The sequence below is a fragment of the Colobus angolensis genome, unplaced genomic scaffold (genome assembly GCF_000951035.1).
Source record: "Colobus angolensis palliatus isolate OR3802 unplaced genomic scaffold, Cang.pa_1.0 Scaffold112, whole genome shotgun sequence".
NCBI lineage: Eukaryota > Metazoa > Chordata > Mammalia > Primates > Cercopithecidae > Colobus > Colobus angolensis.
The window spans coordinates 8,236,289-8,254,601 of NW_012112253.1; the positions used below are offsets into that span (position 1 = coordinate 8,236,289).

An 18,313-nucleotide genomic window follows, 5' to 3' on the forward strand; every position below is an offset into this window, starting at 1 on the left:
TTGAATAGGTAATTAAGAATAAGTCTAATGTAGGATGTGTGTGCAAGACCATTTTGAGGAAAATTACAAAGCTTTATTAAAGGACATTTAAAATACTTAGGCTAAGTTCATGGTTATACAGCCTCAATACAATAAAAATGTTGATTCTCCCCAGTTGAATTCAATCCAATTCCAATAGATACCCAATATGTTTCTTTTTCAGGAATCTTAGTAATCTCAAATGTATATCAAAGAGCATAGAGTCAAGATTAGCAAGATAAGCATCCCTAAAAGAAGAGTAAAATGGAGAAAATTTTGCTGTCAGTAATCAAGACTTTTTATAAAACTATAGTCAAAAAGAAAACACGCTTTCTCCTCCCGCCACCCAAGATGCCGAAAGGAAAGAAGGCCAAGGGAAAGAAGGTGGCTCCGGCCCCTGCTGTCGTGAAAAAGCAGGAGGCCAAGAAAGTGGTGAATCCCCTGTTTGAGAAAAGACCTAAGAATTTTGGCATTGGACAGGGCATCCAGCCCAAAAGAGACCTTACCCGCTTTGTGAAATGGCCTCGCTATATCAGGTTGCAGCGGCAGAGAGCCATCCTCTATAAGCGGCTGAAAGTGCCTCCTGCTATTAACCAGGTCACCCAGGCCCTGGACCGCCAAACAGCTACTCAGCTGCTTAAGCTGGCCCACAAGTACAGACCAGAGACAAAGCAAGAGAAGAAGCAGAGGCTGTTGGCCCGGGCCGAGAAGAAAGCTGCTGGCAAAGGGGATGTCCCCACTAAGAGACCACCTGTCCTTCGAGCAGGAGTTAACACCGTCACCACCTTGGTGGAGAACAAGAAAGCTCAGCTGGTAGTGATTGCACACGACGTGGATCCCATCGAGCTGGTTGTCTTCTTGCCTGCCCTGTGTCGTAAAATGGGGGTCCCTTACTGCATTATCAAGGGGAAGGCCAGACTGGGCCGTCTAGTCCACAGGAAGACCTGCACCACTGTCGCCTTCACACAGGTGAACTCGGAAGACAAAGGCGCTTTGGCTAAGCTGGTGGAAGCTATCAGGACCAATTACAACGACAGATACGATGAGATCCGCCGTCACTGGGGCGGCAATGTCCTGGGTCCCAAGTCTGTAGCTCGCATTGCCAAGCTTGAAAAGGCAAAGGCTAAAGAACTTGCCACTAAGCTGGGTTAAATGTACACTGTTGAGTTTTCTGTACATAAAAATAATTAAAATACAAATTTTCCTTCAAAAAAAAAAAAAGAAAACACATTATGTGTACAGGAATATAAAAATAGGCCAATGGAAAATAACAGAGAGCCTCAATACACACACACACACACACACAGAGAGAGAGAGAGAGAATCTGATTTATGATGCGGTGAAATTGAAACTAGGAAAAATTAATTATCTGATAAATAATGCTGAGACAAATTATCCATCTGAAGAAAATTGGGCCTCTACTTTATAGCATGCATAATCATGGTTTTAGTTAGAATTCTAGTACTTCACATATTACTTTTTCTTATTTTTATTTATTTATTTATTTATTTATTTATTTATTTATTTATTTATTTATTTATTTTTTGAGACGGAGTCTCCCTCTCTCACCCAGGCTGGAGTACAGTGGCGTGACCTGGGATCACTGCAAGCTCCGCCTCCCGGGTTCACGCCGTTCTCCTGTCTCAGCCACCAGAGTAGCTGGGACTACAGGCGCCCGCCACTACGCCGGGCTAGTTTTTTTGTATTTTTAGTAGAGACGGGTTTCACCTTGTTAGCCAGGATTGTCTCCATCTGACCTTGACCTTGTGATCCACCCGCCTCCGGCTGCCAAAGTGCTGGGATTACAGGCGTGAGCCACCGCGCCTGGCATAACTTATTTGAAACTCGAATCTGCAAAACTATAGAGACTTTCTTTTTAAATTATCCTTAGAGATGATAAAACTGAGACACAGAGAGGTTGAATCCAATTTAAAAAGTTGAAATTTCCACAGGGGAAATTTACCAAGTAACTGATAAAAGGTGGAGTTCAAAACTCAGATGGCCTGATGTTAAAATCTTTGCTCCTAACCACTACTCCAACTATTTTCTTTAATAATTCCAGATAGATTAAACACTTAAGTGGAAACTCTAACTTTGTAACTTTTAGAAAAAAATGTACCAAAATACCTTCATAATTATTTGGTAGTAAAAAATTTCTAAACAAGGTGCTAAAAGCACACCAAAATGGACAAGATAAATTCACCAGCAATAAACTCCACTTCATCAAAGGCACTACAGACAAAAATTTGAGCCAGAAAATTGGGAGATGGTATATAAAATATTTATAGCCAACAAAGAATAAGTATTCAGAATTTTAAAAAATTATTTTAAGACAATAATGAAAAAATTTAAAAATTCATTTCAAAGCACAAAATATATAACAGGCATTTCTTGTATAAGCATTTCGCAAAAGATGAACCAAGAATTGCCAAAATACTCAAATTTGATATTCCAACTCATCGGTAGTCAGGAAAATGCAAAGTAAAGCCAAAATTAGATTCCATTCCATACCCGTCAGATTGGCAAAAATAAAATAGAATGATAACATCAAGTATTGGCAAAGACATAGAATGGCAGAATCTCCATACACCACCGGACAGAATATAACTCTGGCTAACTACTTTAGATATAATTCACATTACCGAATAAGGGGGAAAATACACATAGCTGTCTATATAACAATCCCACTTGTAAGCCATACACAATATTCTTGGCAGCGTTGTTTATAATCCTCCCCCAAACGCTTTAAATTGAACATATGTTTTTCAACAGTAAAGCAGATATATAAATACAGATGTGTTTGTGCCATTAAATATCATCTAGCAGTGGAAATAAAATATGTCTATACATCAGCATCAACATACATTTCTTTTTCATTTAACATTAATGAAATAAAGCTTAATAAAGCTTAAATTTAACATTAAAGAAAACCGATAGAAAAGAACATATACTGCATGAAGTCATAAAGGTCAAAAATAGGCAAAACTAAATAATGTATGGCTTAGGGATACACACATATGTAGCAAAACTATAAAGGAAACCAAGGGAGTTATTTTTTCAAAAAGATAAAATGTTGCTCATGTGAAACAGAGAGGGTTACAAATTGGAGAAGGGCACAGCAGACTACTGATGTTTGTGGGAAGCCCTTTCTTAAATTGCATGTTAGATACCAGCATGATCTTTTTATCATTATCCTCCAAACGATATACATACATCAGATATACTTTTGAAAATATATGATATGCATTTAAAGTACATGATTGATATTTAAAAGAGTTTTCAAAAAGGAATGTAAGAAACAAGGCAAGTCTGCAATGAGGCAAAGAAAATGGTTAAGAGCTTCTTACTGCCTTCGTATGTATTTGAGGGTCAGAGGAGAGCACCCCCATTTTGTTTCTTCTCTTTCATATTGTTTTTTTTGTTTCCTTTCATTTTTGTTTTTACTAATCATATATGAGTTCTGAATTTAAAATAAGAGCAATAATAATGTTTCAATGCAACTCTTTATGCTTGAAATAAATTTTTAAGAGTTTCAAGATATAGTAATGTCCTTCAATGAGTGAATAAACAAACAGCGGGATATCCACAGGGAATACTGCCCAGTTAAAAAAAAAAGAGGGGGGGTGTGATAGATAGGCATTGATACACACAACAACTCAAGGACAATATGCTGAGTAAAAGAAGCCAGTCTCCAAAGGTTACAAACTGCATGATTCCATTTTTATGACATTCTCAAAAAGACAAAACTATAGTGAGGGAGAACAAATCAGTGATTGCCGTGGGGAACGGAGGGAGATGTTCAGGGAGATGAAACTATTCTGTATGCTGATTATGGTGGCAATTTCATAAATCCATGCACGTAAAAAAATCATACAACCATACATACCCCCAACAAGCCCACGGCAATTAAGGGAAGGAAAGAAGGAAGAAAGGAAGGGAGGGAGGGAAGTTATTCATTTTGCAGTGCAATGTGGTATTCTAGATTGGAGCCTGAAACAGAAAATGAACATTAGTGAAAAAAAAAAAAAAATGACTGACGTCCAAATAAAGTCTGTAGTTTCATTAATAGTAATGTACTGGTTTAAATTTCTTAGTTTTGACAAATGCACTACAGAAATGTAAGATGTTCACATTAGGAGAAACTGGACAAAGGTATATAGAAACCCTTTGTATTATCTTTGCAACTTTTCTGTGAATCTAAAATTCTTTCCCCAAAACTTTTGGTTAAAAAAATTCCAAGGACAATGTAAATGCTATCATTTTTATTTTAAACATGGAAGAAGGAACATATCTGTGTGTTTGTTTAATCCATAGATGTCTCTAGAATGATACACAAAATACCAGTTGCTTCTCCGGAGAAAAAAATGGTCTCTAGAGGACAAAAGTATGAAAGATATTTTTAAATTATGCACTTTTATATTTTCAATTTTGTATCATGTGAATATATTTACTGTTTGAAATGAAATTAATGTTTTAAAAAATCCCAAGTATGGAATTGGTTGGCCAAAGGCTAAGTATCTTTTACATTTTGATATAGCCAGATGGCCTGGGGAGAATTTTCTCATGAAGTGATAAGAAAACAGCCCCAGGCTCATTTGTGAGAGCGTCTCCTTGGTTCACGGTAACAGTCCTGCAATTCATTATCAATCTTTAGCTGTTTCAATGATTCTAGCAGCTTCTAATCACTAAAATCTGTACCATGCTCAGCTCAGAGCAGTCCTGTCACCAGAACTCAGGCTGCAAAAGGGAAGGTGAAGGGTGGGTTTCATTGAGTTATGGTTTGAGGACCCAAAGGACAGCCTGTGCCCTGTCATAAAATAAAGACCATCTGCCCCTGTGGATGGCAGTTTGTCATCAACCAGAGACACCCACAGGAAAAAATAATAATAATAATCACTAATCCTTTTCTATGCTTCTGTGGAAATAATGGACTCTTCTTACAGAAGCTCCAGAGGGGAAGAACCCAGTGGGTGAACCTAGCCTTGCCATCAGCAGTCCTTCCCGCAAGAGATGTCTCCCCTGCTGAGCAAATTATTTGATATATTTCCTCTGTCTATGGTATCAATTCATATTTCATATTCACCTTAGAAGAACAGAAAAAAATTACTGGCAGTTATCTCTGAAAGTGGTTTTATTATTCAGTTTTTAAATCTTCACTTTTGACAGAATCATCCATAAGTTTCAAGTGCTAGAGAGTGACTAAATAGCCTTTAAATACCTTTTCCTTATCTCTGAAAGTGGAATATAAATGAGACATTTTTTGCTGCTTATAAAGCAGTCCAGACTTGGTGCCTCTGTGGAGAATTAATTGCACACTCACTGGGGGTTTCACTCAAAGGGACAAGGAAATCATCCCTTCATTTCTAATACATATTTTTTAATGTTTCTTACTCCATGAGGCTGCTGCCCAGAGCTGAGCTGGCTGTGCTATCAGCAAACCTCCAGGAGGGATCCTTCGCCAAGACTAGGATACGAACTAAGACTAGGATAGCACCCCCTAGAATTGTGGCAAAATACAACCCGGTTACCTGTGCTCATTGCCCCAGAACAAGCAGTGAAATTATTACAAAATGTATGATTACGTCTTCCATGTCCTGCTTTATACGGTGAATGACACAAACAAACCTGGACACAAATGGAACAATTTTCAGAGCAATTGTTCTGAAAAACAGGATACTTTTTCCATTGATCAAATGGAAACAGTGAAGAACAACATGATTCATTATGAGGATATTCCTCTGCCTTTTATTTCTTTCAAAGGTTACACATAAAGTCGGGCACTGCTTAATGATGGGGATGTGTTCTTTGAAATGCATCGCTACATGATTTTGTCCTTGTGGGAACATCTTAGAGTGTACTTACAAAAACCTAGATGGTATATCTCATTACACAACTAGGCTACATGGTGTAGCCTGTGGCTGCCCAGCTAAAAACCTGTACAGCATGCTACTTTGCTGAATACTGTAGATAATTGTCACACAGTTGTATTTGTGTATATCTAAAGATAGAAAATGTACAGTAAAAATATGGTACTAAAAAAATGGTACACCTTTTCTGGGCACTTAACATGAATGGAGCTTGAAGGACCAAAAGTTACTCTGGGTTAGTCAGTGAGTGGTAAGTGAATGTGAAGACCTAGGACATTACTCTACACCACTGTAGACTATAAACACTGAACACATAGACCACACCAAACTTATTAAAAAATAAAGTAATTGCACTGACCATGTCACTAGGCCACGGGAATTTTCCAGCTCCATTATAACCTTACAGGGTCACCATGGTACGTGTAGTTCATCATTGACGAAAATACCATTATGCAGTGTGTGACTATATTTCAAATGAATTTTCTCAGACTGCTTTCAGGATTCCTATGTAGAAGTTACAAAATGACTGTATCTTTTATTAATTCACCACTACTGTAAAAAGAGAATCACCCAGCTTGCCACAAAAATTCTTTGGCGATTGTTACAAAACAGACTTTCTGGAAATCATCTGGTATTCAAGAAGCTCTTTGTAGCAAAGGAATAGATAAGACAAAAGCACATGTGGAAGGCAGATACACCTCGCTAATGGAACAGGCATCTTGCTGGACTATGCCTGGAGGAGTGTGTTACTGAAGGAGGAGCTTTCATCAGGAAGTAGTCATCCCTCATTATCCATAAGGGATTGGTTCCAGGAACCCCAGGGATAGCAAAATCCTCAGATGCTCAAGTCCCTGATATAAAAGGGTGCAGTATTTGCATAGAATCTATGCATATCCTCCTGTATACTTTAAATCATTTCTAGATTATTTATAATACCAAATATAATGTAAATGTTATGCAAATAGTTGTTAAATTATATTGTTTAGGGAATAACAAGGAAAAAAGTATGTATTTATGTACTACAGATGCATTTTTTTTCACCGAATATTTTCAATCCTTGGTTGGTTGAATCTACAGATGCAGAACCCTTGGATACAAAGTGTTGACTGTATGGCATTCAAAGGGATACAGAGAATAGAGAGAAGTAGAACATACTGATAGAGGTTAGAGGATTATTTTAAAGAAAGCCCAGAAGAGTGGACAACTAGCAACTTCTTTAGGAAGAGCCAGACTGCCTGTGAAGGTATAAATTTAACCTGAAGTCAGCTGGAATCTTAAGACTCAAGAAGAAAAGAACCTGTGTTCTTCATCACATGAAAGACAGACAGTTTCCGGCTGACTCAGGCTGAAAAGTCATTACTGGAAGGCTATTGGGCAGGCAGGGAGGCTGGAAGACCTGGCTTGCAAGATGAATTTGAAGGCTGCACATCAGACACAGAGTCAAGGCCACAGGAACAGTGTGGCTAGAATGATGTCACCAGCACCACCGACCTGCTCCCTCAGTGCTACTTGGGATGTGCTCTTGGTGTCCCCTTTTCTACTGGGCATATTAGGGCCCAATACCTGTGTTTTGTGCCAGTTGCTTAAGAATCACTATCCCAGAAGAAAACATCCAATGGGCTAACCATAGACTATGAGAACCATGTTCCAGTTTCCAGGGGACAGCAAAAGAGAGAAATTGACTCTTTGGACATTGGTACAGAGAGATAGGCCTCTGCCTTCTGCCAAGACTTTCAGTCAAGAATCTCCCAGAGAAGGAGAGGTGTTTGGTTGCTGGATATCCCCAAGAAACAAACGAGCAACTAAACCAATCCCCATAAAGACCTGCACTGTTTTGTAGAAAAATAGGAGATGTGAGCAACTTATCAATGTCAAAGAGTGTGTATCTAGACCACGACCTTGAATGTCCATGATCTCTGTATAGCAGCACAGGACAATTAACAAATGAGATAATTAACAAGAGACAATTAACAATGATCTGTTAATGGTATAGACCTCTTACCCCTATATGGATAGCTTGTGACCTTGATCTCCTGGTAACATAGGGTACACAGGGAGGAAGAAATATTGCCTCAGGAAATAATTAGAAAGGATGCGGGACTTGAGATGTGAGTTTTCATTCTCCCTTATGGTGATAATGGAAAGTTACTCAGAGAAACAGCAGTGATCACCAGGTTGAGCTGGTCCTGTTAGTCATTCTGTTTTGCCAGAACCCATCCAATAACAGTAATGGTCAGAAAGGGAACTAAAGAATTAAAGCTTCTGGAACTTTCTGATGTCTTGTCATCATGAAGACCACATACATTTTTAGGTGAGAGGATCCCTTTTTGACTTCACGCATTTTAGTGTGTGGAGGAAAAGCCTTGTTCTTTGTGTACTCTATTGTTTCGGGCAAAAGCAGAGGAAACACAAGCTTGCCCATTTCTGTTTCCTTCTTTCAGATTCCTTCTTTCGTCTTCCTTCTCCCCATCTCCCTCAGTCCCCTCTCCTCTGTCGTAACATAGCAGTCAGGTATATTAGCCTGGAAGGTTCCATTGAAGCTGTGCAGCTTGTTTTTGCTAATTCATGCCTAGATATCATGGCGTTACTATTTACATTCTAGTGACATTTTTCTTCTCAATTTCCTCTCTAAATAAGGCTTGTGTAAAGTACATATATTTACAGGACTAAGTCTGTTTGTGCAACATGGGTCCCATAAGAGGCTCTCTACTGCATATCCACTGCAAATACATACAGTTTAAAGCTTTATCTGGTTGCCTGTTTGGTAAGATCTCTCAGCTTGCAGAGATTTGTGAAGGAAGGATTTATCCCAAATGTGAAAAGAGTTGAGGTGCCCAAAAATAAGGTTGTCATGGGGAGAAACCAGTTCTGAGACCACCAGGGGCACAGATTGTTTAGACTGTCCTATGGCATGTGACACTTGATGGGCTTTTGAAGCCCTCTTCTCCTGGGCTTCCAGGGCCCAGCTTACCAGGATCCATGGGTACACTTCTGGCCTTTGCTACTCAGTCTCCCTTATGGACTCTCCAAGTTCCGTAATGTCCTAAGTATGCAGTGGGTCTACACTGCCAGAACCATTTATAAATCTGGCTGTGGCTAAGGTTTGCTCACTTCGGCCTCTGTGTTAGGCTTTAGAGGTAGATTTCATAGTATCCTTCCTTAGAGATAAAATAAATACATATTTGATTTGCTTCTATCCATGGATAGAAACAGAAATGGGCAAGCTTCTCTTTCCTCTGCTTTTGCCCAAAACAACAGAGTACAAGAAGAACAAGGTTTTTCCTCCACACACTAAAATGCAATTGTTTCTTCAAATTGTTCAGATCTCAGAAAGGGAACAGCAGACTCTTTAATGTCACTGTTCCTCAGAAGAGCCCTGTACTGGGTGGTGAAACCACTGACTGGCAGTATGCATTATTCATCAGGTCTGGAGAGAGCCTAATCATCCGTTCTGTTGTTAATGGCCTGTAAATAGTTGCTTTTGACAAGAACATTTAACACCAGCAAGAACAGAGTCAGAGGAGGGAGGAGAGCTCAGAACTTGAAATAACAGGGTTGAGAAACAGTCTGGAGCATACTTATTACGGCAGCTGGAAGCTGGTGCTGGAAAGGCAGCCTTTCAGCTTAACGCTCATGGCAGATCAGGTGTCCGGGTGTCCTTGAAGAACAGAGGGAGAGCTAATCAAACCACAAGTAGAAAATGAGAATGTCTACAATTATGCCTGGTGGGGGACAGATGTAACAACCACCAGTCTTTATCTCACACTGACTCTGAGCCCAACCCTCTCTCTCTGCTCCTCTCTCCCTCTCATCTCCCTTGAGCTCCTGTAAAGTAGACTTTTTCCTTTCAAATTTTCCTGTAACCTATGTACAGTAGGATGCAGAGGTCTGAGACCTAGGTTTGCTCCAGAGCCATCGCTGGTCAGCGCATGTCAGAAAAAGTGTTTCAGAGCCTCAGTTTTCATTTTTGGTCAGGGGATTAAATAATACCTATCTTTCAAGATGATCACAAGGCCTAAATGGGAAGAAGCAGGTAAAGTTTCTGATACAGTGTCCAGAAAATATTCAGTTCTTAATAAGTGTTCATTTCCTTGCCCTTTTCTCTCATCTTAGACAGCAATTATAGCACCTGTCTGAGGTGTGCAGTGAAGGTCAGAGGAGATGTTGTTTGAGAGCAACAGAGCATTTGTTTAGGCAGAGCAGGTTATTTTTTATAAGTCTGGACATTTGTTAGAAATAGAGTTCTCTATATTGATGTCTCTGAAACTGCAAAAAGATGATGACTGGATGTATGGAATTAACACATGGCATGCAAAGTCCTAGTTAAAAACAGAAAGTAGCCAGCATTCTCTGGGGCATCGTCGGTTTGTAGAGCATTTGCGTGGAATCATCCACGCTTCCCTGGTGTGTGACTCCTGCCTAGAGATGGCAGGACCTCTAACTCCCAGGCCTTTCTCGCCATTTCTGGGAGGTCCTCAGATTGCTCCACAAGTATGCACAAATCTTCCATGGTCTGCTACAGGCCTCTTGCTGATGTCACTTCCTGAGATCCTAGGATCTTTCTTGAGAAAACTGAGCTGTGTGCCAAAGGTGCCATTGCTTGGGTCTCCTAAAGTCACCCAAAGTCACCTCCCCGTTGGTTCTTGCTGTATCACAGACAAGCTATGTTCCAAGAAGAAGAGAGAATACTGCCTTCTCAACTCTATGTCACATTCTCTCATCAGGACCCAGAGCAGGTCCCAAGTCTCACAGGATCCCTAGGGAAAAATGTTTCACCTTCGTCTCCTGCCCACCTTGGCTTCCTGCAAAGGCTCAACCTCCATCCAAGGAGATCTTCCTGAAAATAGACAGAGTCCAGGGCTCCGCACCTCCCCAGCACTGCCCCACCCATTCCCCATAGCTTTGTCTTCAAGCTTTTAGAAATAACGTTCCTTGTAGGGCCTCCCCTCCCCACTATACACACACACCATAAAACCGATCCATGCAGATAGTGCCTACAGAGTACCCGTGCTACCAGCTCACAAATATCCAAACACGATTCCGCAGCTACAACCACAACACACACGCTTGATTTAAAACCACATCAACAACTGATTCATATCCACCACCACCCCACCCCCAGGAGATTCTTCCTCTATTAGCCCATTTTCCCCTTATTTACTATTAAACTGTCATTCAAGTGAACTGTCTTTCCATGCAATGAAGACTGGGCTGTTTCAAATAAAGCAAAGTTAAATCTATGTGTAATTTATTTTCAAAACAATAGCCACTTAGCACTCCTCACTTACTATTGGCTTCACAGGTGCCAGATATAGATGCATTAAAACTATTTCATTCAGTTCCTCAGTATTAGGGGATCATCTTAATATGTAGTGCCTAGGACAGTCCAGACCTACAAAAAAAGACAGCCAATCTGCTACTCCTAATTTACATCTTTTTCAGCTAACCCAAGCAAAAATGGGCTTGGTGCCTACTTGACTCAGAGAATTGCAATATCATGGACCTGGCAACCAAAGCTAATTGGAGCTGAATGGTTCCCCTAGGGAGATAAAACCAAGGGAAAACCAAAAAGCAAGAAATTATAGAATTTAGATCCATCTGCTTAATCACTAGTTCTAGTTCCTTGGTGCATGAAAGTAATAGATAGACACCTCATGGTATTCATGTATTTATTTGTATTCACTGCTTTATCTCACTCTTCAACTAAGTTAGATGTCAGCTCACAATTTCTTCTCTTGGATACCTGCACTGTGAAAAAGTCTTATTGCATGCACCCCCTTTCAAGGTTGCATCAGATCATTTAAATGAAAAATACTCGATAAAAACAGTTACAGCTTGTGTTCTACACAAATATTTTTCTCCAAACAGTTTACATTTTACTCATTATGATACCCTCAGGTTCAGTAATCGGAGGATAAATACTTTTTTTAAAAAAGGGAGATTCTTGGCTGGGCACGGCGGCTCACACCTGTAATCCCAGCACTTTGGGAAGCCGAGGCAGGCAGATCACAAGATGAAGAGCTCGAGACCATCCTGGCCAACATGGTGAAACCCCGTCTCTATTAAAATACAAAAATTAGCTGTGCATGGTGGTGTGCACCTATAGTCCCAGCTATTTAGGAGGCTGAGGCAGGAGAATCGCTTAAACCCAAGAGGCGGAGGTTGCAGTGAACCAAGATCATGCTACTGTACTACAGCCTGGTGACAGAGCAAGACTCTGTCTCAAAAATAAATAATTTTAAAAAAATTTTAGAAAGGAAGATTCTTAATCAGCCTTTCAGACAGAAAAATTGCCTCTGGAAGGGTTTTACAGTAAAACTAATAAAATAACAAGTTCTGAGATGGGAAAGATAAATGTGCTTATTTGACCTTCTCTCTGAAGCAAAATGCTATTTAATTTATTCTGACTATCAAATACTGTGCTCGTGTCCTTGGCCTTCATAAACGATTTCTCAGTTTACTAGTGAACCTATATAGAAAAATCACATTTGTTCATTGCAGTAAAATAGAACATGAAATTTACCATTTCAACCATCTTTAGGTGTACAATTCAGTAGCATGAAGTACATCCACACTGTTGTGCAACTGTCACCAACGTCCATCTGCAGAATATTTTCACCTTGCCCAACTGAAACTCTGCAACTATAAAACAATATCCACCTTTCCCCCCTCCCCAGCCCCCAGCAACCAGCCTTCTGTTTTCTGTCTCTACGAATTTGACTACTCATAGGTACCTCATGCAGTAGAACCATAGAGTGTTTGTCCTTCTGTTTCTAGCTTATTTCAAAAATTGCAACTTTTAAATTGAGGGCAACATTATAGAAGGAAATGGTTGGTATTTTTAAAGACACGGCCCTCAATTCACTTCCCACTTCTGCCACTCACTGCCTCTGAGTTTTCAGGGAAAGTCCTCTAAATCTATTTTCTCATCAGCCCCAAACAGTGGTATAATATCTGGGTTGTGTGACTGTCCCGAGGACTGCTATGTCCTCGGCATGGTATATGTTCTCAATTCATTGCTCAATGGATAGCATTTTCTCTCCTAGCTACCAAACCTGAGGAATTTGAAATAAGTGCAGATATCTAGCTTTCAAGTTACTGAAATCTTAAACTACTGCTTATGCACCTATCAGATATGAACTTGAAAGGACTCTTGTTAAAATGGGATGAATAACAATATCTTCCTTAAAGGTTTATTGTGGTAATAAAGTAAAATTAAATATGAGACTCTGATGCATCAAATTCAATAATGGTTGATCCGATCTCAATGAGAGGGATTCCAGCCTGGCATCAGATGATTTGGGATCTACATGATGAAAGTGATATGGTTGTTGGCCTCCCCAAGATGAGAGAGAAGGAAAGATGATGTAGTATTCATAGCATAAAAGGAGAGGAATATGGGCCCATAAAAAGTCTTATATTTCCTGCAATAAAAATAGTATTGAATAGAAACATATGCTTGATAGAATTTTTTATTTTATTGTTGGGATAAAAACTAAAGGTCATCTACATCAATATTATCATTTCATGCAGCTGGTAATGGCTCTTACCCCACATCCCCAACTCCTTTTTCACCAAATAGACTGCTGTTTGTTTTACTATATCCCTGGAAAACTATCCTTATTCTTGCCTTTCAGCCGAGGTAAAGAAGCTTTCTCTTGCACTAGCATATTAGTAGTAGTAGTAGTAGTAGTAGTAGTAGTAGTACTAGTAGTATCATTTTCCTTATTATTATTAAGTTCCATTCTGCTTCTACCATTTCCAAGAGGGCTTGATCCCTAAGAAACTAGGCTGAGTTGTAGAGTCAGCAGAACCTAACCTCTAACTCACAGAGTTATAAGATGTTGGGACCTGTTCCCAATGACAGGGGAAAGGCAAGATATGTGAGTTTTTAGCTTGACTACCTGAAGAAATGTGTCTACAACAAAGGGCACACTGAAGCCAATCAATAAAAATATTTAGTGTTACATATATTTAAAAGTTTTAGATGAACTAACACATAAAATCACAGAACACACACACACACACACACACACACACATCTAAGTCAGAGCTTAAGACAAAAGTTCGGAACTCAGTAGTGTGGTGGGCTGGATAATGGCCCTCAATTATATCAGGTCCCAATCTCTGGAACCTGCCAAAGCCTACTTTATATGAAAAAGGAGTCTTTGCAGATGTAATTAAATTAAACATACTGAGATGTGGAGCTTACTCTGTAATCACATGTTGCCTGATAAGAAAGAGGCTGAGGGAGATCTGACACAGAGAAAATAAAAAGGTAACATGAAGACAGAATGGAGAGAGATTTGAAGATGCTGGCCTTGAGGATCAGAATGATGCAGCCACAAACCAAGGAAAGCTTGCAGCCAAAAGAAGCAGGAAGAGGTAAGACAAGTATTCTCCCCTAAACCCCTGGATGAGGTGCAGTCCTACTGACACTTTGATTTCAACCTGGTGATACTGATTTTGGACTTCCAGCCTTTAGAGCTATGAAAGAACAAATTTCTGTTGCTTAAGCTACCAAGTCAATGGAAATAAGTTTCAGCAGCAATAGAAAACTAATACAAACTTCACTAAAAAGAAAACCAACACAATCTCTTCTCTCATGGATCTGACAGTCTAGAAGAGAAGACAGAAAGTTGAACAAATACTGACCGTAACATATGATGGTTGATAGGATATGAAAGAAAAAGTGCTTAGAGAACATATTACCAGGAGGCCTAATCAAACATTGGAGGTCAGAGAGTACCACACTGAAAGTGCTTAACATGAGATCCAAAGATCTGAAGTTAGTAGCAGTTACGTGATAAGGTGCCGGGTAATCATGGAAGTATGTTCCACCCTGTGCAAGAGTCCATAGAGAGCACTGCACATTCTAGCCCTGAAGATATCCCAGTGAGCCAGACCCTGGAGCAAATTGAGTGGGAGAGAATGAGGTGCAGAGGCAAAGATTGTATAACGCAAGGACTAGTAACCGTGCCAAGGGACTTAGAGATCATCTGAAAAGCAATGGAAAGCCACTCAAGGTTTTAAAGTCAGGAGATGATGTATCAGATTTCAGTTTTTAAAGTGGATAATTTTTATTTCAGTGCAAAGAATTTATGGAATTGAACTGGAACAAAACCAATTGGAGAGACTGTGGCTGTTATTCAGGCAAAAGATCATTGTGGCTTGTACCAAGACAAAGGACAATGACAGTGATCAGACAGCTCTCCATTATTCAAAACCTTCCCAGTGCTGGGATTACTTTCCTATTTCCAAAAGTTTCTTAAAGAACATGCTTACACAGTACCTCACAAGTAAATTTATTCTTTTCATTCAACAATGAGATGATAGACACTACAGAAATAAAAAGATGAACAGAAAATGGTAACTGCCTCCATTGTTCACAATATTAGAAATAGATATGCTAGATATTTTACATAGGTACAATAGTATCCATGTGAATGATGTGGCTAGCATTTATTGAGTGCCCGTTATATGTTAGGCGTTTTGTTTGGCCTCTAAATAGGTGCAGTGATGAAAACAGAGAAGGACCTTGTACAAAAGGAGTGTATCTTCTAAACAAAGTACTTCAAGAGTAGAGAGATGCGAGTAGATACTGGGTAATGTGCATTGGAAGATAAAGGGAGTCATATCTTCTCCCAGGCCAGGGGAGTGGATGGCAAAATTGAAGAAGGCTGCTAAGGCAAGGTGACCTGTGACTTGAAGTTTGACAAATGAAGAGGAATTCATCAGCTAATGGGGAGGGAAGGGCATAGACAGCAGGGCACAGAAAATAATGATTCAGAGATGAAAAAGTACCTAACATCATCAGAGAATGGGGAACAATTTATGTAGCTGAAGCATTGTAAATTGGAGCCAGATTCTGAAGAATCTTGAATGCCATGCAAAGCAATCTGAGCTCCAAATATTTTTAGCCAACCAGGTATAACCTTTATTCTTTTCTGGTCCAGCTGAATCTGTTAATACCCACAGACAGCAGAACACTCAGCATACTATAGGTCACTTGATTAATACAGTGTAAGCCATGCTCCATCTCCACAATGAACAATTAAAATAAATAAAATGGTTTTATGCTGTGGGATGAGACTCACTCTTTAAAAATTTTCTAGCTAGTAATCAAGTATACCAGGGGACAAAGTTGATTCTCTATCCTTGAGTTCTTATGGTGTTAAGACAGTTTCAGGTCAGTCTTGTCTATACCTGTGAAGCCAACCTATATGACCACTTTAGTCTGTTCTGGAACTCAGGATTTTTATGGTTGTGAAACCTTGCAGTACATTTAAAGGACAAGCTGACAATAAATTCCTGGGGTAAAACTAAAATAATGCAAGGATTTCATTTCATATTTATGTCCACCTTTATGGTACTTTTAAAAACGATGACTTTTCCTTTATAAAAGCTTTTGCAGCACCTTGGCATCAGGCGAAAATAAGACACCTTTTGTGGTTCCCTAACTAATAATTTTATCAGCCATTTAGCGATTCAGCTTCAAGCTTCTGCAATATACTTGCTAACCTTTAATTAATATAGAGCCTTTACCTTTATTCTCACAATGAAAGATAAGATCATTGTCACATGTCAAACAATAGCATTGTTTGCCACCGTTTTCTGTTAGAGTGAATATTGCATTTCTTTCCAAGTAGAATATTTATATCAGAATAATTTTACAGCTACATATAACCATAATCTTTCTTCAAAATGATGAATTTCGAAGGCCAAGACTTGTATGATAAAATCTCGCTATATAATTTAATGATCTAGAAGAATGGTTGGGCCGTTGTTGAATTTATGGACTCTTTGTGTATTAAAAAGTAGACATGAGCTCAGACTTCTCCAGTGATGAATAGGTACAGGGGCATGAACAGCAACTATTCATATAAGGCCAGGGTCTCTTCAAATCATTCCATCTTTGGGTCAAGATGTACACAGACTATTGCAAATTCTCTCATCACCTATTAAAAATGTAAACACTATGAGGTGGTAAAGCCCATTGCTTAAAAGAAAAGTTTCATGGCTTCTTGCCCTTAGCCTGCAGACCTCTTGTGGGATGATGTAATCCTGGGCACAAACTGGCTTTTAATGTGATGTGGGTCACACTTCAAGCAGACTTGGGAGAGGCCCAAGGGCACAGGCTATCTTTCACTGTCAAAGCTAGGTTCAGGCTTGATAGTATGATCAGCATGAATGACTCTGGAACTTTGGGCAAGAACAACAGCCAGTCATGAGCAACTGCACCTGAGAGCTGTTTTAAATTCAGGGATACTGCCCTTGACTTTTAGAAAATATCAGTTCCCTCTTTTTCATGCATGATGACTTTCTTTTTCTTTTTTTCTAGTGAACAGGGTGAAAACAAAGCAACGTAACACTGCATCAAGATGCGCAGCTTATAAAAGAAAAAGAGCCAATAAATCAGATGATTTGCTGTAACTACACAAGGTCAAATTGCAAAACAGATTGACTTTTTTCCACTAACTGTCCAGCTTAGGACTTATAACAGCTCGGGGAATTCTTTTCAATCTTTACAACAGAAAATAATTAAAACATTAACTCTCTAAACAGGCTGAAAATAAAATAACCAAAGACCAAACATCAAAAAACCAAAAATCAGACACCAACGAATGTCCTCTCAAATGGTACTTAAAGTAGAATTTGCTTCCTTATTTTTATAACTTCAACAAAAGGTATCAGGAAAACTGAGCAGGTGAGTGAAGTCTGGACCAAAACCAAGGGAAATACAGGTAAGATAAGCAAAGTGAACATAATAGAGCCGGCATTTATTACGCAGCAAGTATGTGCCAATGAATGTGCCAGGTCCTCCACATAGTATCTCAACTTTACACATACAACAGTTCCATGAGATGGATATTTTAATCTTTGTATTACAAATTAAAACTTGAAGCATAGCAAAGCTATATAATTTATGCCACAATGCACAGATACTAAGGGTTCAGGTGCAGCTGTGGGAAAGCTCTTGTTTTCCGGGGTTTCAGGCTGCCTCCTCCATCACCTTGTCGTCTGATATCCAATCCCACTCTCATCCCAGTGTCCAAAACCTAAGTGAGCACAAATTGCAAATGACTGTTGGACTTTAAGCTTCAAAGGGGATGCAGGAGAGCCAGAGACGTGGGTGGGTGGGGTTGCCGAGAAGATCTACTAAATGCAAACTCCATTTCTCATCTGCGAGGTTACACGTGGCCAGCATCCAGCAACACTGCACTTTCCCCCACACCTGCCCTCTAACATTTCACTGGACCCATCTCTGAGCACTTGCCAGAGTCCTTTGCTCCTCTCTGAGGCCTCTACAGAGCACAGTCAGCTAGGAACAGAAAAGGAGGTGAGGGAACGCAGATACTGTGCTGGGGTTCCACACACCCCCAGCAGGCTAGAACTAAAGACATTTTCATGCTTACCAAAAATCTCAA

At 39.6% G+C, this 18,313-nt stretch overlaps 1 pseudogene across 1 annotated transcript; it reads left to right on the forward strand.

Annotated features, from left to right (window-relative positions):
• Nucleotides 1-351: 351 nt before the first annotated feature.
• On the forward strand, nucleotides 352-1,239 carry LOC105523212 (annotated as a pseudogene). The gene has a single exon (XR_001003557.1). The product of XR_001003557.1 is annotated as a 60S ribosomal protein L7a pseudogene (transcript).
• Nucleotides 1,240-18,313: the final 17,074 nt, after the last annotated feature.